The 13,597-nt window shown below is 46.2% G+C and overlaps 1 protein-coding gene across 1 annotated transcript in view; it reads right to left on the bottom strand.

The window, feature by feature from the left end:
- The window catches only part of adam19b (ADAM metallopeptidase domain 19b), a 157,285-nt gene that overhangs the window by 110,479 nt on the left and 33,209 nt on the right, over window positions 1-13,597 (bottom strand). The gene's annotated exons all lie outside the window — the stretch shown is intronic.

Here is a 13,597-nt window from a genome sequence, read left to right as displayed (position 1 = left end):
CCTGCCTTCTCTCCATACCCCCTGATCCCTTTAGCCACAAGGGCCACATCTAACTCCCTCTTAAATATAGCCAATGAACTAGCCTCAACTACCTTCTGTGGCAGGGCATTCCACAGATTCACCACTCTCTGTCTGACCTGCCGAGTTACTCCAGCATTTTGTGAATAAATACCTTCGATTTGTACCAGCATCTGCAGTTATTTTCTTATACTATATATATCTCTTACAATACTCCAGATGTGGTCTTACCAGGGCCCTATACAACTGCAGAAGAACCTCTTTACTCCTATACTGAAATCCTCTTGTTATGAAGGCCAACATGTCATTAGCTTTCTTCACTGCCTGCTGTACCTGCACGCCAACGTTCAGTGACTGGTGTACAAGGACACCCAGGTCTCGCTGCACCTCCCCCTTACCTAACCTAATTCCATTGAGATAATAATCTGCCTCCTTGTTTCTGCCACCAAAGTGGATAACCTCACATTTATCTATATTATACTGCATCTGCCACGCATCTGCCCACTCACTCAACTGTCCAGGTCACCCTGCAAACTCCTAACATCCTCTTCACAGTTTACACTGCCAACCAGCTTTGTGTCATCCACAAACTTATCAGGGGAAGCTAATGCCACTGAACTTTCAGTAAGGCGTGATTGGAAGTTATGGATGGATTTTCAGAGAGGGAGGCATTTTGATGATGACATCACCAGCCACAACTGGGGGAGCAAATTCATTTTGAGTTGGGAGAGATACTTAACCCGTTCATTACTCATCTGGACTTAAAATTTTATCTAATAGATGGTATATTTGACTCCACAGAACTCCACCAATGATTCAAGACCAAATACATGCAGATGCTAGGAATCTGAAGTAAAATACAAAATGCTGGAAACACTCAGCAAGTCAATCAGCATCTGTGGAAGCAAAGACAACCGTAACATGCGGGGTATATCATTGTTCTGAAGAGGGTTATTGACCCCAAAATGTTAACTGTATCTTTCTTTCTCTCAACAAGGGCCACTGGCCCCGCTGAGCATTTCCAGTCCTGTTTTTAATCCTGTAATGATGTCCCAGGTTTTAAACTATTAATGGATAGCGATGTTGCAACATTATTTGCTTTCTTGGTCCTGTTTGAAGCATCAAACACAAACTTATATCATTCGATGTGTGGTGGTTTGTGCTACTCCTCCACTGCTCTGGGGACCAGTTTCCCTTGTGATCACATGGGTTTCCTCCCACATCCAAAGACTTACTGGCAGGTAGGTTAATTGGCTGCTGTAAGTTACTCCTCACAGACCTGGCGGCACAGCGGTAGACAATATACACAATAGGTGCAGGAGGAGGCCATTCGGCCCATCGAGCCAGCACCACCATTCAATGTGATCATGGCGGATCATTCTCAATCAGTACCCCGTTCCTGCCTTCTCCCCATACCCCCTGACTCTGCTATCCTTAAGAGCTCTATCCAGCTCTCTCTTGAATGCATTCAGAGAATTGGCCACCACTGCCTTCTGAGGCAGAGAATTCCACAGATTCACAACTCTCTGACTGAAAAAGTTTTTCCTCATCTCCGTTCTAAATGGCCTACCCCTTATTCTTAAACTGTGGCCCCTTGTTCTGGACTCCCCCAACATTGGGAACATGTTTCCTGCCTCTAACGTGTCCAACCCCTTAATAATCTTATATGTTTCGGTAAGATCCCCTCTCATCCTTCTAAATTCCAGTGTATACAAGCCTAGTCACTCCAGTCTTTCAACATACGACAGTCCTGCCATTCCAGGAATTAACCTAGTAAACCTACGCTGCACGCCCTCAATAGCAAGAATATCCTTCCTCAAATTTGGAGACCAAAACTGCACACAGTACTCCAGGTGCGGTCTCACTAGAGCCCTGTACAACTGCAGAAGGACCTCTTTGCTCCTATACTCAACTCCTCTTGTTATGAAGGCCAACATTCCATTGGCTTTCCTCACTGCCTGCTGTACCTGCATGCTTCCTTTCAGTGACTGATGCACTAGGACACCCAGATCTCGTTGTATGTCGCCTTTTCCTAACTTGACACCATTCAGATAATACTCTGCCTTCCTATTCTTACCACCAAAGTGGATAACCTCACACTTATCCACATTAAGCTGCATCTGCCATGCATCCGGGTTCGATCCCGACTACGGGTGTTGTCTGCACAGAGTCTGTACATTCTCCCATTGACCACTTGCATTTTCTCCAGGTGCTCCGGTTTCCTCCCACACTCCAAATAGGTGGGTTAATTGACTTGGTATAAATGTAAAATTGTCCCTAGTGTGTGAAGGATAGTGTTGATGTGCGGGGATCGCTGGTCGGTGTGGACTCGGTGGGCTGAAGGGCCTGCTTCCGCGCTGTATCTCTAAACTGAACTAAACTAAACAGGACGGCTGGAAGTCGAAGCTGTGAGTTTGGAGAAAGTAGGTTGCAGGGAAATGAGTGGGGCAATCGAACGAGTGGAATAGCTCAATGGGCCAAATGGCCACCACCTGCATCATATGATGGAATCAGGTTGAGGAGAGCCCCAAGGGCCCTGAACTGTCACATCCCCAGCTCACATCCTGGAGCCTGACCAGACGTGACAGCCGGTTCATAGAAAAAGTATCACCTCCCTTTAGAGACTGCTCAATAATAAATGCCCTGTCCCATTAAGTGCTATATGATACGTCCCTGTGGTGCTCAGAGGTCTCCCATCACTCACACAACATCCGTCTGTAAATTGAAATTAAAAAGGGAAGGAAAATTTACTTCTAAATAACGTCAGCTTGCACCTTGTTCTGGAAAACACAGGTCGTTCTCCGCGCCCACATGCTGACAAAGATGGGCCTTGTACAAGGAGAGTCAAAGGGTGCAGATTATTCAACCTCCACCGTCCTGAGATTTGCAAAAACCTAATCTGTATCAGCACCACATCTTGTTCATCTAATGTCCCTCGCCCCTCTGCCCTTCAGTAAGTCCTCATTTCCCACACAACCCTCAAAACGCAAATCATTAACTTGCCCATTATAAAACCCAGAAGACCATGAGATACAGGAGCAGAATTAGGCCATTCGGCCCATCAACTCTGTCTGCCATTTGATCATGGCTGATCTATTTTTCCCTCTCAACCCATTCTCCTGCCTTCTGCCTGCAACCTTTGACCCCCCCTTACTAATCAAGAACCTATCAATCTGTTTTAAAAATACCCAATGACTTTGCCTCCACAGCCATCTGTGGCATTGAATTCCACAGATTCACCACCCTCTGGCTAAAGAAATTCCTTCTCATCTGTATTCTAAATCTGTCTGCACATGGACATGACAAATGGCTACCATTTAGTTTAGTTTAGAGATACGGCATGGAAACAGGCCCTTCGGCCCACCGAGTCCATGGCGACCAGCGATCCCCACACACTAACACTATCTAACGCGCACGAGGGACAATTTACAATTTTAACAAAGCCAATTAACCTACAAACCTGTACGCCTTTGGAGCGTGGGAGGAAACCGGAGATACCAGAGAAAACCCACACGGGTCACAGGGAGAAGGTACAAACTCCGTACAGACTGTGGTCAGGATCGAGCCTGGGTCTCTGGTGCTGTACGGCAGCAGTTCTACCGCTACGCCACTGTGCCGCACGTACATGGTGACAAACAATTGGAAATCATGGCCCAAGTTGACCTAAAGCCTTCAAGCAGAAGATAGTTGGGTTCAAAAGGAAGCAAGTAGAGGAGACATTAAACAAATACTTCGTCTGGCTGCATGATGCAGATGGGCATTATGCAAGGTCCACTGTCCTTAACTCTGCAAAGCGGGTCCTCACAGGGATGCTTAAGTCAACACCTTTGCAGTGACTCCCTGTCCTCTCTCACATCGCCCCTACCAGCATACGCAGAAGGGAGAGGGTTTGAAAGATCAGTGCACCATCAAGGCTAACCCTGACCTTCCCATCCACGCTGACTTGAACAATCTGCCCAACATGCACCTGAAGTCCCGCAAACCCATCCGGACTTCAGCCAAATTCCTGGAAGACTTTGACCCCGAGACTGAGTGGTGCAGAGCCTGGAAAGATGCCAACACCAACAACGGAGAGGTCATCACAGGCCCCACAGTGAAACCACCCGGATTTCACCTCCATCACAAGCAATGGCTAACCCTGAATAGGATCCGCACCCTCCATGCAAGAACAGCCCATCACCTGCACAAGTGGGGGATGACAGACAGACAGACAGCTCTGCTTGCCACTGTGGATATCCAGACCAGACCATCCCACACATCGTGAATGACTGCTCACTGAGGCTTTTCCCTGGTGGCATCAAGGCCATCCACCCAGCAACTGATGCTGCCCTGGCCTGGATGTCTACCCTTGGCCTACAACTTTAGGCTGTGCACGCCATACACAAGAAGAAGATGCAAGGTCCACAGAAGACCTCCGAGAGAAAAGGTCCAATGCAAATGTGGAAATTAATATAGGTAAATAAATAAAACTAGAGATGTTAATGATCCTGAAGACTGATCAATCCCAATGACCTGCTGATCGACATCCCCGAGCTTTGAAAGGGGAAATGTTGTGGATAATGGGCAAAATGGCTGCCTTGTTCAAAAAGTCCATGGACTCTGGTGTAGAAAGCAAAGTGCTGGAGGAACTCAGTGGGTCAGGCAGCATCCGTAGGGAGAAATGGACAGCCACCATTTCAGGTCGAGACTCTTCACCCGGGTTGAAAGGGCAGTGCCAGTGGAAAGAGGTTGTGGCAAGCAAATGGTGGATCCAGATGAGGAGGGGCTGGGTGACAGATGAAGGTGAGTGGAGGGAGTGGGGGAGGAAACGGTGAAGATAGCAAGAGAGACTGGGAGGTGATTAGTGAAGGCAACCAGAGCTGCAAATGATAGAATCTGCTGAGAAAGGGTGGAACCAAAGTAGGGAGGGACGGTGAGCTGAAGGGGACAGTGGCGGGTGGGGACTGGGGAGCCAGTGGGGGACACGGGTGGGTAATGGACCGGAGGAGTGTGTGGGGAATAGAATGAGTTGACAGAAGGACAACAAATGCGAGTCCACTATTTAAGAAAGGAAGAATGTAGGAGATGGGGAACTATCCACCCAAGGTATACTCCACCGCAGAAAGCAGTTAAATCATTAACAATTTCCAAGAAGGAATTAGATATTGTTCTTAGCGCTACAAGGCTCGTGCAATATGGGAAGAAATCTGGAGCTGGGTATTGAATTTGGATGAGCTGCTATAATTATAACGAATGATTCATAGAGTCGAGTCATACAGTGTGGAAACAGGCCCTTCAGCCCAACTTGCCCACACCGACTAACATGTCCCATCTACACTCGCCCCACCTGCCTGCGTTTGGCCCATATCCCTCCAAACCTGGCCTATCCATGTATCTGCCCCAATGTTTCTGCAACATTGCAACAGTACTTGCCTCAACTACTTCCTCCGGCAGTTCATTCCATACACCCACCACCCTTTGTGTGGAAAAATAGACAATAGACAATAGGTGCAGGAGTAGGTCATTTGGCCCTTCGAGCCAGCACCGCCATTCAATGTGATCATGGCAGATCATTCTCAATCAGTACCCCGTTCCCCCTGACTCCGCTATCCTTAAGAGCTCTATCTAGCTCTCTCTTGAATGCATTCAGAGAATTGGCCTCCACTGCCTTCCAAGGCAGAGAATTCCACAGATTCACAACTCTCTGACTGAAAGTTTTTCCTCATCTCCGTTCTAAATGGCCTACCCCTTATTCTTAAACTGTGGCCCCTGGTTCTGGACTCCCCCAACATTGGGAACATGTTTCCTGCCTCTAACGTGTCCAACCCCTTAATAATCTTATATGTTTCGGTAAGATCCCCTCTCATCCTTCTAAATTCCAGTGTATACAAGCCTAGTCACTCGTCTTTCAACATACGACAGTCCTGCCATTCCAGGAATTAACCTAGTAAACCTACGCTGCACGCCCTCAATAGCAAGAATATCCTTCCTCAAATTTGGAGACCAAAACTGCACACAGTACTCCAGGTGCGGTCTCACTAGAGCCCTGTACAACTGCAGAAGGACCTCTTTGCTCCTATACTCAACTCCTCTTGTTATAAAGGCCAACATTCCATTGGCTTTCTTCACTGCCTGCTGTACCTGCATGCTTCCTTTCAGTGACTGATGCACTAGGACACCCAGATCTCGTTGTATGTCCCCTTTTCCTAACTTGACACCATTCAGATAATAATCTGCCTTCCTATTCTTACCACCAAAGTGGATAACCTCACACTTATCCACATTAAATTGCATCTGCCATTGAAAAAGTTACCCCTCAGGTTCCTATTATATCTCCCCCCCCCCCCCCCCCCCCACTTCACTTTAAACCTCTGTACTCTGGCTCTCAATTTCCCCACTCTGGCCAACACACTGTGCGTCTCCCTGACTGATTCCCCTCATGGTTTTGTCCACCTCCATAAGATCACCCCTCATCCTCCTGCACTCCAAGGAAAAGAGCCCTAGCCTGCTCAACCTCTCCCTCTAGCTCGAGTCCTGGCGACATCCTTGTAAATCTTCTCTGCACCCGCCTCAGCCCGACAACATCTTTCCTGGAACAGGCTTCCCAGAACTGAACACAATATCCACCAGCGTCTTACTTAACTGCAACATGGCCTCCCAACTTCGAGACTCATTCATGTTGTCACACGGATAAAGATTTGGAGAGCAGCAGAGAAAGAGCAAGGGAATGGCACCGGTCGAATTGCTTTTGCCTTCTCCTCCGCTGATTCCATTCTACGAGGTGCATTCACACCACTTTGTGGCAGCAAAACAGCACAGCTGGGAGAGCTGCTGCCTCACAGCACCAAAGACCTGGTTTGAATCCTGACCTCGGGCGTCATCTATGTGGAGTTTGCACGTTCTCCCTCTGATCACGCAGGTTTCCTCTGGGTGCGCCGGTTTCCTCCCACATCCCAAAAATGTGGGGGGTTTTATTGGCCTCGGTAAAATTGCCTTCAACGCACAGGGAGTGGATGAGAAAGTGGGATAACATGGAATGAGTGTGAACCGGTGATCGAGGATTCAGCATGGAGTCAGTGGGGCGAAGTGCCTGTTTCCATGCTGTATCTCGGACAACAGAAAACTTCGACTAAACCAGGATTTCCAGTTGCAATTATAATTTCCTCACACTTTGTTGTGTTAATCTGGATTTAATATCGACATGCCAACAGTTTGTTCTCCTCTTCACATTTCGCTCCTGGCTCAGTGTCAATTGTAAACGTGAACGTGTCTTTATTCCACGTTCAGGAAAGACTGGGGAAGGTACGATATTTCACGGCCTTGAATTGAAGGAGAACACAATTATTTTTTTTGCCATGGAGAAGGTGTCTGTTTACAGGAACTGTGATTCACATTTTACCATCCTTCCCTAGTTGCCCTTCAAAAACAACTGGAGCCAATTCTAACTTGCCCAGTGTAAGTTGCTCCAGGACTTTGAAAAAAGTGATGATAGAGGAAAGGAACCTGGATCCAATTTGGATGGAATGTGACTAGGAAGAAAAGCGAGCAGTGATAGCCTTTCTATGAGGTTGGGAAGTCTTATTAAAGAAGCTTTGGTGACTCGTGCAGTGCATCCAGTGTTTGGTGTGTGTCTGGGCTTCGCGGTGTGGATGGTGGAGGGAATGGCTTCTTATAGTGAAGGATGGCATGTTGATCAAATTTAATTTGAATACTCTTTACAGTATTGGAATTGTTCTGTAAAATTGCCCTGGGATGAGTTGCTGGATTCTTTCCATGTTATTACAAATCTATATCTTAGTTTATTCACCCCACACAAGGGATTAGACTATAACAGTTGCCTACAACTTTACATTACTTTTGAGAAGTGATGTATTCATGACAAATCTCTGCCTCACAGTAACTGGAGATGAAAACCCTTTTATATTCCCTTTTATAGTTAATAAGAGAAGTGTTTTTGCATATTAGATAATTCTTGGACCAACAAAAATACTCTCAGCAATGTGCAAATTGGCTGATGTTCAAAGGAGAAACTATAACAATTGCCAAGGACGACGACCTTGAAATTAAGAGATCACTCAGGCAGCAGCAAGCACTGGATGAATGTGTTTAAAGCAGTGTGCTCTGCCTGTTGGTATCGTGTGCTTTCAGTAAGATCCCATTAAACCAACTCACTTGGCGTCCCCTTCATTCATCTTCACAGTGTTGCCTGAAACACATTTAGAAGCACTGCCAGATTAACGGTCAAATATTAAGTTGCAGTGCATGCATATTTTACTTGGAAGGCAAGATTTCTTTTAGATTCCATTAACATTCTGAGGCAAAGTGCCAAGGTCCATCATGAGTGACACAGCCTCGGCTTAAATGAAGGCTAATGAAAATGGGTATTGCTTGAACACAGAGGGGGAAATTAAATGGGGAACCTGGAAAGATATTGGGTTCAGCATGGAGTCAGTGGGGCGAAGTGCCTGATTCCATGCTGTATCTCTGACAACAGAAAACCTCTACTAAACCAGGATTTCCAGTCGCAATTATAATTTCCTCACACTTTGTTGTGTTAATCTGGATTTAATATCGACATGCCAACAGTTTGTTCTCTTCACATTTCACTCCTGGCTCAGTGTCAATTGTAAATTGCAGAACTTTATTCCACGTTCAGGAAAGACTGGGGAAGGTACCATATTTCGCGGCCTTGAATTGAAGGAGAACACAAAACATTTTTTGCCATGGAGAAGGTGCCTGTACGTAATGAAGGAGTTTCCCAATATATATTTCGAAGGGCTGTTCAATTCGTTCTTTGGCAAGAGCCCTTCAGATTCTGCACAAGTGAATATCCTTCAATAGCGAATAAACTCCCAGTTCTGTTTGCGATTTATCTTAAATGGGCATCGCCTGCAATAAAATATTAAACTTGCCTGTGACATTACAAATGTAAGAGACAGAGAGAAAAGGTGAATGTCGCAAATTGGAAATAAAACCTGTTGGAAATGAAGATCACGTAATCAGTATCTGTAGGAGAAGGGGTAAGAATTGATTGGTATTCTGCCTCACAGACCTTGAGTAACTAGACAGATACAAATAAAAATGGATAATGGTCTGCTCTCCTGAAGTGTAATCAATGCTGAAAACACAGTAACTCGTAAGTGCTGAGCAAGCTCACACACACAAGGATGAGATAGTCAATTAAAATATATATATATATTGAGGGACGGGTATTAGCCAAGATATCAGTGATAATCCCACCCTGCACACCCCCAGCTTTTCTTAGACAGGGTACCAAGTCACCAACTGAGAGGGCAGACAGTATCTTGATTTTGCCACCCATCAAAAATCCACCAGTGCAGCAGTTCCTCAGCACTGCGTTGAAGTTGTCAGCCCAACTCATCCCTCAGTATTCACTCACAAAATGCTGGAGTAACTCAGCAGGTCAGACAGCATCTCAGGAGAGAAGGAATGGGTGACGTTTCGGGTCGAGACCCTTCTTCAGACTGATGTCAGGGGGGCGGGACAAAGGAAGGATATAGGTGGAGACAGGAAGATAGAGGGAGAACTGGGAAGGGGGAGGGGAAGAGAGGGACAGAGGAACTATCTAAAGTTGGAGAAGTCGATGTTCATACCACTGGGCTGCAAGCTGCCCAGGCCTAATATGAGGTGCTGTTCCTCCAATTTCCGGTGGGCCTCACTATGGCACTGGAGGAGGCCCATGACAGAAAGGTCAGACTGGGAGTGGGATGGGGAGTTGAAGTGCTCGGCCACCAGGAGATCAGATTGGCCAACGCGGACTGAGCTCAGGTGTTGAGCGAAGTATTCACTGTTAGTTTAGAGACACAGTGCCGAAACAGGCCCTTCGGCCCACCAACTCGGCGCCGACCAGCGATCCCCACGCACTAACACTATCCTACACACACTAGGGACAATTTATATTTATAGAAAGCCAATTAGCCTGCAAACCTGTACGTCTTTGGAGTGTGGGAGGAAACCAAAGATCTTGGAGAAAACCCATGCTAGTCACGGGGAGAACGTACAAACTCTGTACGGACAGCACCCGTAGTCAGGATTGAACCCGGGTCTCTGGCGCTGAGAGCTCTGAAAGGCAGCAACTCTACCGCTGCACCACCGTACCACCCTGAAGAATTGACAAATACCTCATCTTTAACCATTTTTAGCTCATCATCCATGGATTCTTCCATGAGATCAGGGCTTTTTAGTTTTAGTGTCTAAGGTTTAGAATTTTAGAGATACTGTTTCCGTGCTGACCAGTGAACCCCGCACATTCACACTACCCTAAACTAGGGACAATTTTTACATTTATACCACGCCAATTAACCAACAAACCTGTAGGTCTTTGGTGTGTGGGACGCAAACCGAAGATCTCAAAGTAAACCCATGCAGGTCACGGGGAGAACGTACAAACTCCGTACAGACAAGTACCCATTGCCAGGATCGAACCCGGGTCTCTGGTGCTGCAAGTACTGTAAGGCAACAACTCTACCGCTGTACCACACTTTTAACTCTTGTTGAACCAGTTTTGGGGTGAAGTCATGCTGAATATTCAAGAATACAGAGTCATGCATTAAAGATTTAAAACATTCACATTTGTATGATTCATTTCTGGTAACTGGCTTCCTTGTGTAGAACCAATTGATTAGCGCATTGCTACAATGTGAGCTATTGATTGCCAGGGGCCTGCCATACTCACACTGAAACAAAACAAAGACACTTTAAAAGGAGCATCTATAAATATCCATAATATCTGATTAGCGGCTGCTTGTGGTATGTCTGTGACTCGGGATCAGAAACGGTTTCCATCCCACTGGTTCATTCTATTATCGAGAGGATCATTTCAGGTTGAAAATGAACAAGATTGTTTCACAGGAGGTTCTGCAGAACCTCAAACCCAGAATTAAATTAGTAGCATACAATAATAAATAGGAGAACCAAAAGACTGCAGATGCTGGAATCTCGAGCAAACAAAAAAATCAAAGTGCTGGAGGAACAGTGGGTCAGGCAGCATCTATGGAGGAAAATGGATCTGATAAGAAGTCCCAGCCCAAACCTACTTCCCTCCACTAATGCTGTCTGGCCTGCTGAGTTCCTCCAGCACTTGTTTTTTTTGCTTAATATTAAATACACTTCCTCCAAAGCTTCTTTAGTTAGATACGAGTGCTGACAATCCCGGCTTTAATGTCCAATGGACATAGCTGGAAGCGCAGCTACCTAACAGCTCCAGGGTTCAATCCTGACCTTGGATGCTGTCTGTGTGGAGTTTGCACATTCTCCCTAGTGACCACGTGGGTTTTCTCCCACATCCCAAAGACTTGTGAATTGGTAGATTAATTCGCCACTCTAAATTGCCCCTCATATAGGTGTGTTGACAAGAAACCCTGGGGTGGAATTGATGGGTGCATGGGGAGTTGTGAATTTGTGGAATTGTCTGCCACAGAAAGCAGTGGAGGCCAATTCACTGGATGAATTTAAAAGAGAATTAGATAGATACAGATACAGAGATACAGCGCGGAAACAGGCCCTTCGGCCCACCGGGTCCGCGCCGCCCAGTGATCCCCGCACACTAACACTACAGATAGAGCTCTAGGGGCTAATGGAATCAAGGGATAAGGGGAGAAGGCAGGCACGGGTTACTGATTGTGGATGATCAGCCATGATCACAATGAATGGCGGTGCTGGCTGGAAGGGCCAAATGTCCTCCTCCTGCACCTATTTTCTATGCTTCTATGTTTCTACGAGTACGAAATTGGAGTAATGTTGGGTTAGTGTTAGCGGGGATTGGGGATTGGACTTGAAATCAAATTAGTCTGTTTCCATGTTGGACGACTCTATCACGCTAAGTGTAAGCCATGATACATTGGGAGGGCCAGACTTGATTTGCCAAGTGTAGCAATGCAGGATGTAATGCAAGCAGAATGTAATGCAAGCAGGATGTAATGCAAGCAGGTTGTAATGCAAGCAGGATGTAATGCAAGCAGGATGTAATGCAAGCAGGATGTAATGCAAGCAGGATGTAATGCAAGCAGGATGTAATGCAAGCAGGATGTAATGCAAGCAGGATGTAATGCAAGCAGTGCTCACTGGAGCGTATTACCTCCACTTGGCCCAGTAAGCTCATGTTGGCTTTCAGACGACTCTTATTGTCTCACTCATTTTCCTTGTAACCTATTCTCCCCACACTCTCATCAATTCGATCACCCGATACATACTTTTATGATCATCTATGTGTGCCTCCCAAAAGGCCCAATTTACCCATGGTGACACAAGAGACCATGGACATTGGAATCTGTCACCACAAAAACAGAGCAGCTGAAGGAACTCAGCAGGTCAGGAAACATTGGAGGGAAATAGACTGTTGATGTTTGGGGCTGAGACCCTTCATCTAGACTGAAAGAGGAGAAGGGAAACAGACAGTCTAAAGCTGTTGGGGAAGGGTTGGGGCAAGAGCTAGCAAGCAATGGGTTAGGTAGGCGGAGGTAATTGGCAGATAACAGTCAGGTGGGGGAGGGAAGGGTGGAGTGATAATTGGAGACGAAGGGCTGAGGAAGGGTCTTGACCCGAAACGTCGCCTATCCATCTTCTCCACAGATGCTGCCTAACCTGCGGAGTTACTCCGGCACTCTTGAGGGCTGCAGATTGTGGAATTGGATGGGGAAGTACGGTTAAGAGCGGAACTAAATGAGGGGTGGTGGCAGAAGGGAAGGGCAGGGCAGGGAATGGAGGAGTGGGCAATAGGGGGAGGAGGGGTAAAATAAATGGGGGAGGGGGGTGAAAATGGGCGAGATTAAGGTGAGACGTTGGGGAGTGTGAGAGAGGACCAGAGTAAATAGGAGGAGAGGGAGGGGCGGAGGGGCTGCAGCTTGCCTGAAATTAGAGTATTACAGCAAAAGAGAAAGCAGTTGGGAGGAACTCAGCTTGGTGGATAGCTTCTGTGGAGGGATGTTAACAGGTGACCCTTCAACCAGATTTGAAAAGGAGGAAGCAATCAATGTAAAGAGGCAGGCGATGAGCTAGCAAGTAATAGATAGGTAACAGATGAGGAAGCTGCCCCATCAGACTGTTATCAGCCAATTCCTATCTACCCTGTTCCTCTCTCATAAGTTACCTCATTAATCCCTTGTTGGCTAAAACAACAGTCTCATTTTAAGGGGGGTGATGAGACAAATATGAAAATTAGTCTTACAAGAACTGCAGTGATTCAAAATGACAGCACTTTCACCTGGGCAATTAGGAATAGGCATTAAATACAGACCTTATCACTGACATCCATATCTTTCAAATAAAATAAAGCAAATTTTGAGTCTGCTTATTATTATACTTATCGTATCATGGCCACTTCAAGAGCAGTTTTATATCACTTTTGGAATAGAACAGTTGACCATTGCAATTTTCTGTAGGCATTCATCTTTACACTGACACAAAATGAGTGTTGTAATTTGAAAGTGAAGTCATCCGAACTGAATTTAAGCAAGTGATGGGTCAAGCTGTAAACTTCTTTCCTCTAATGGACGAAGCATAAACTCCTCGTTTTTTTTTTCTTCCCCTCATCAGTAGCTTCCAAACAAGTCTACATTTCTGTTAATTGTGCAGTGATTAA

Source organism: Rhinoraja longicauda, chromosome 14 (assembly GCF_053455715.1).
Source record: "Rhinoraja longicauda isolate Sanriku21f chromosome 14, sRhiLon1.1, whole genome shotgun sequence".
NCBI lineage: Eukaryota > Metazoa > Chordata > Chondrichthyes > Rajiformes > Arhynchobatidae > Rhinoraja > Rhinoraja longicauda.
The sequence above is the reverse complement of the archived record's forward strand: the minus strand, read 5'-3'. Positions and strand labels throughout refer to the sequence as shown.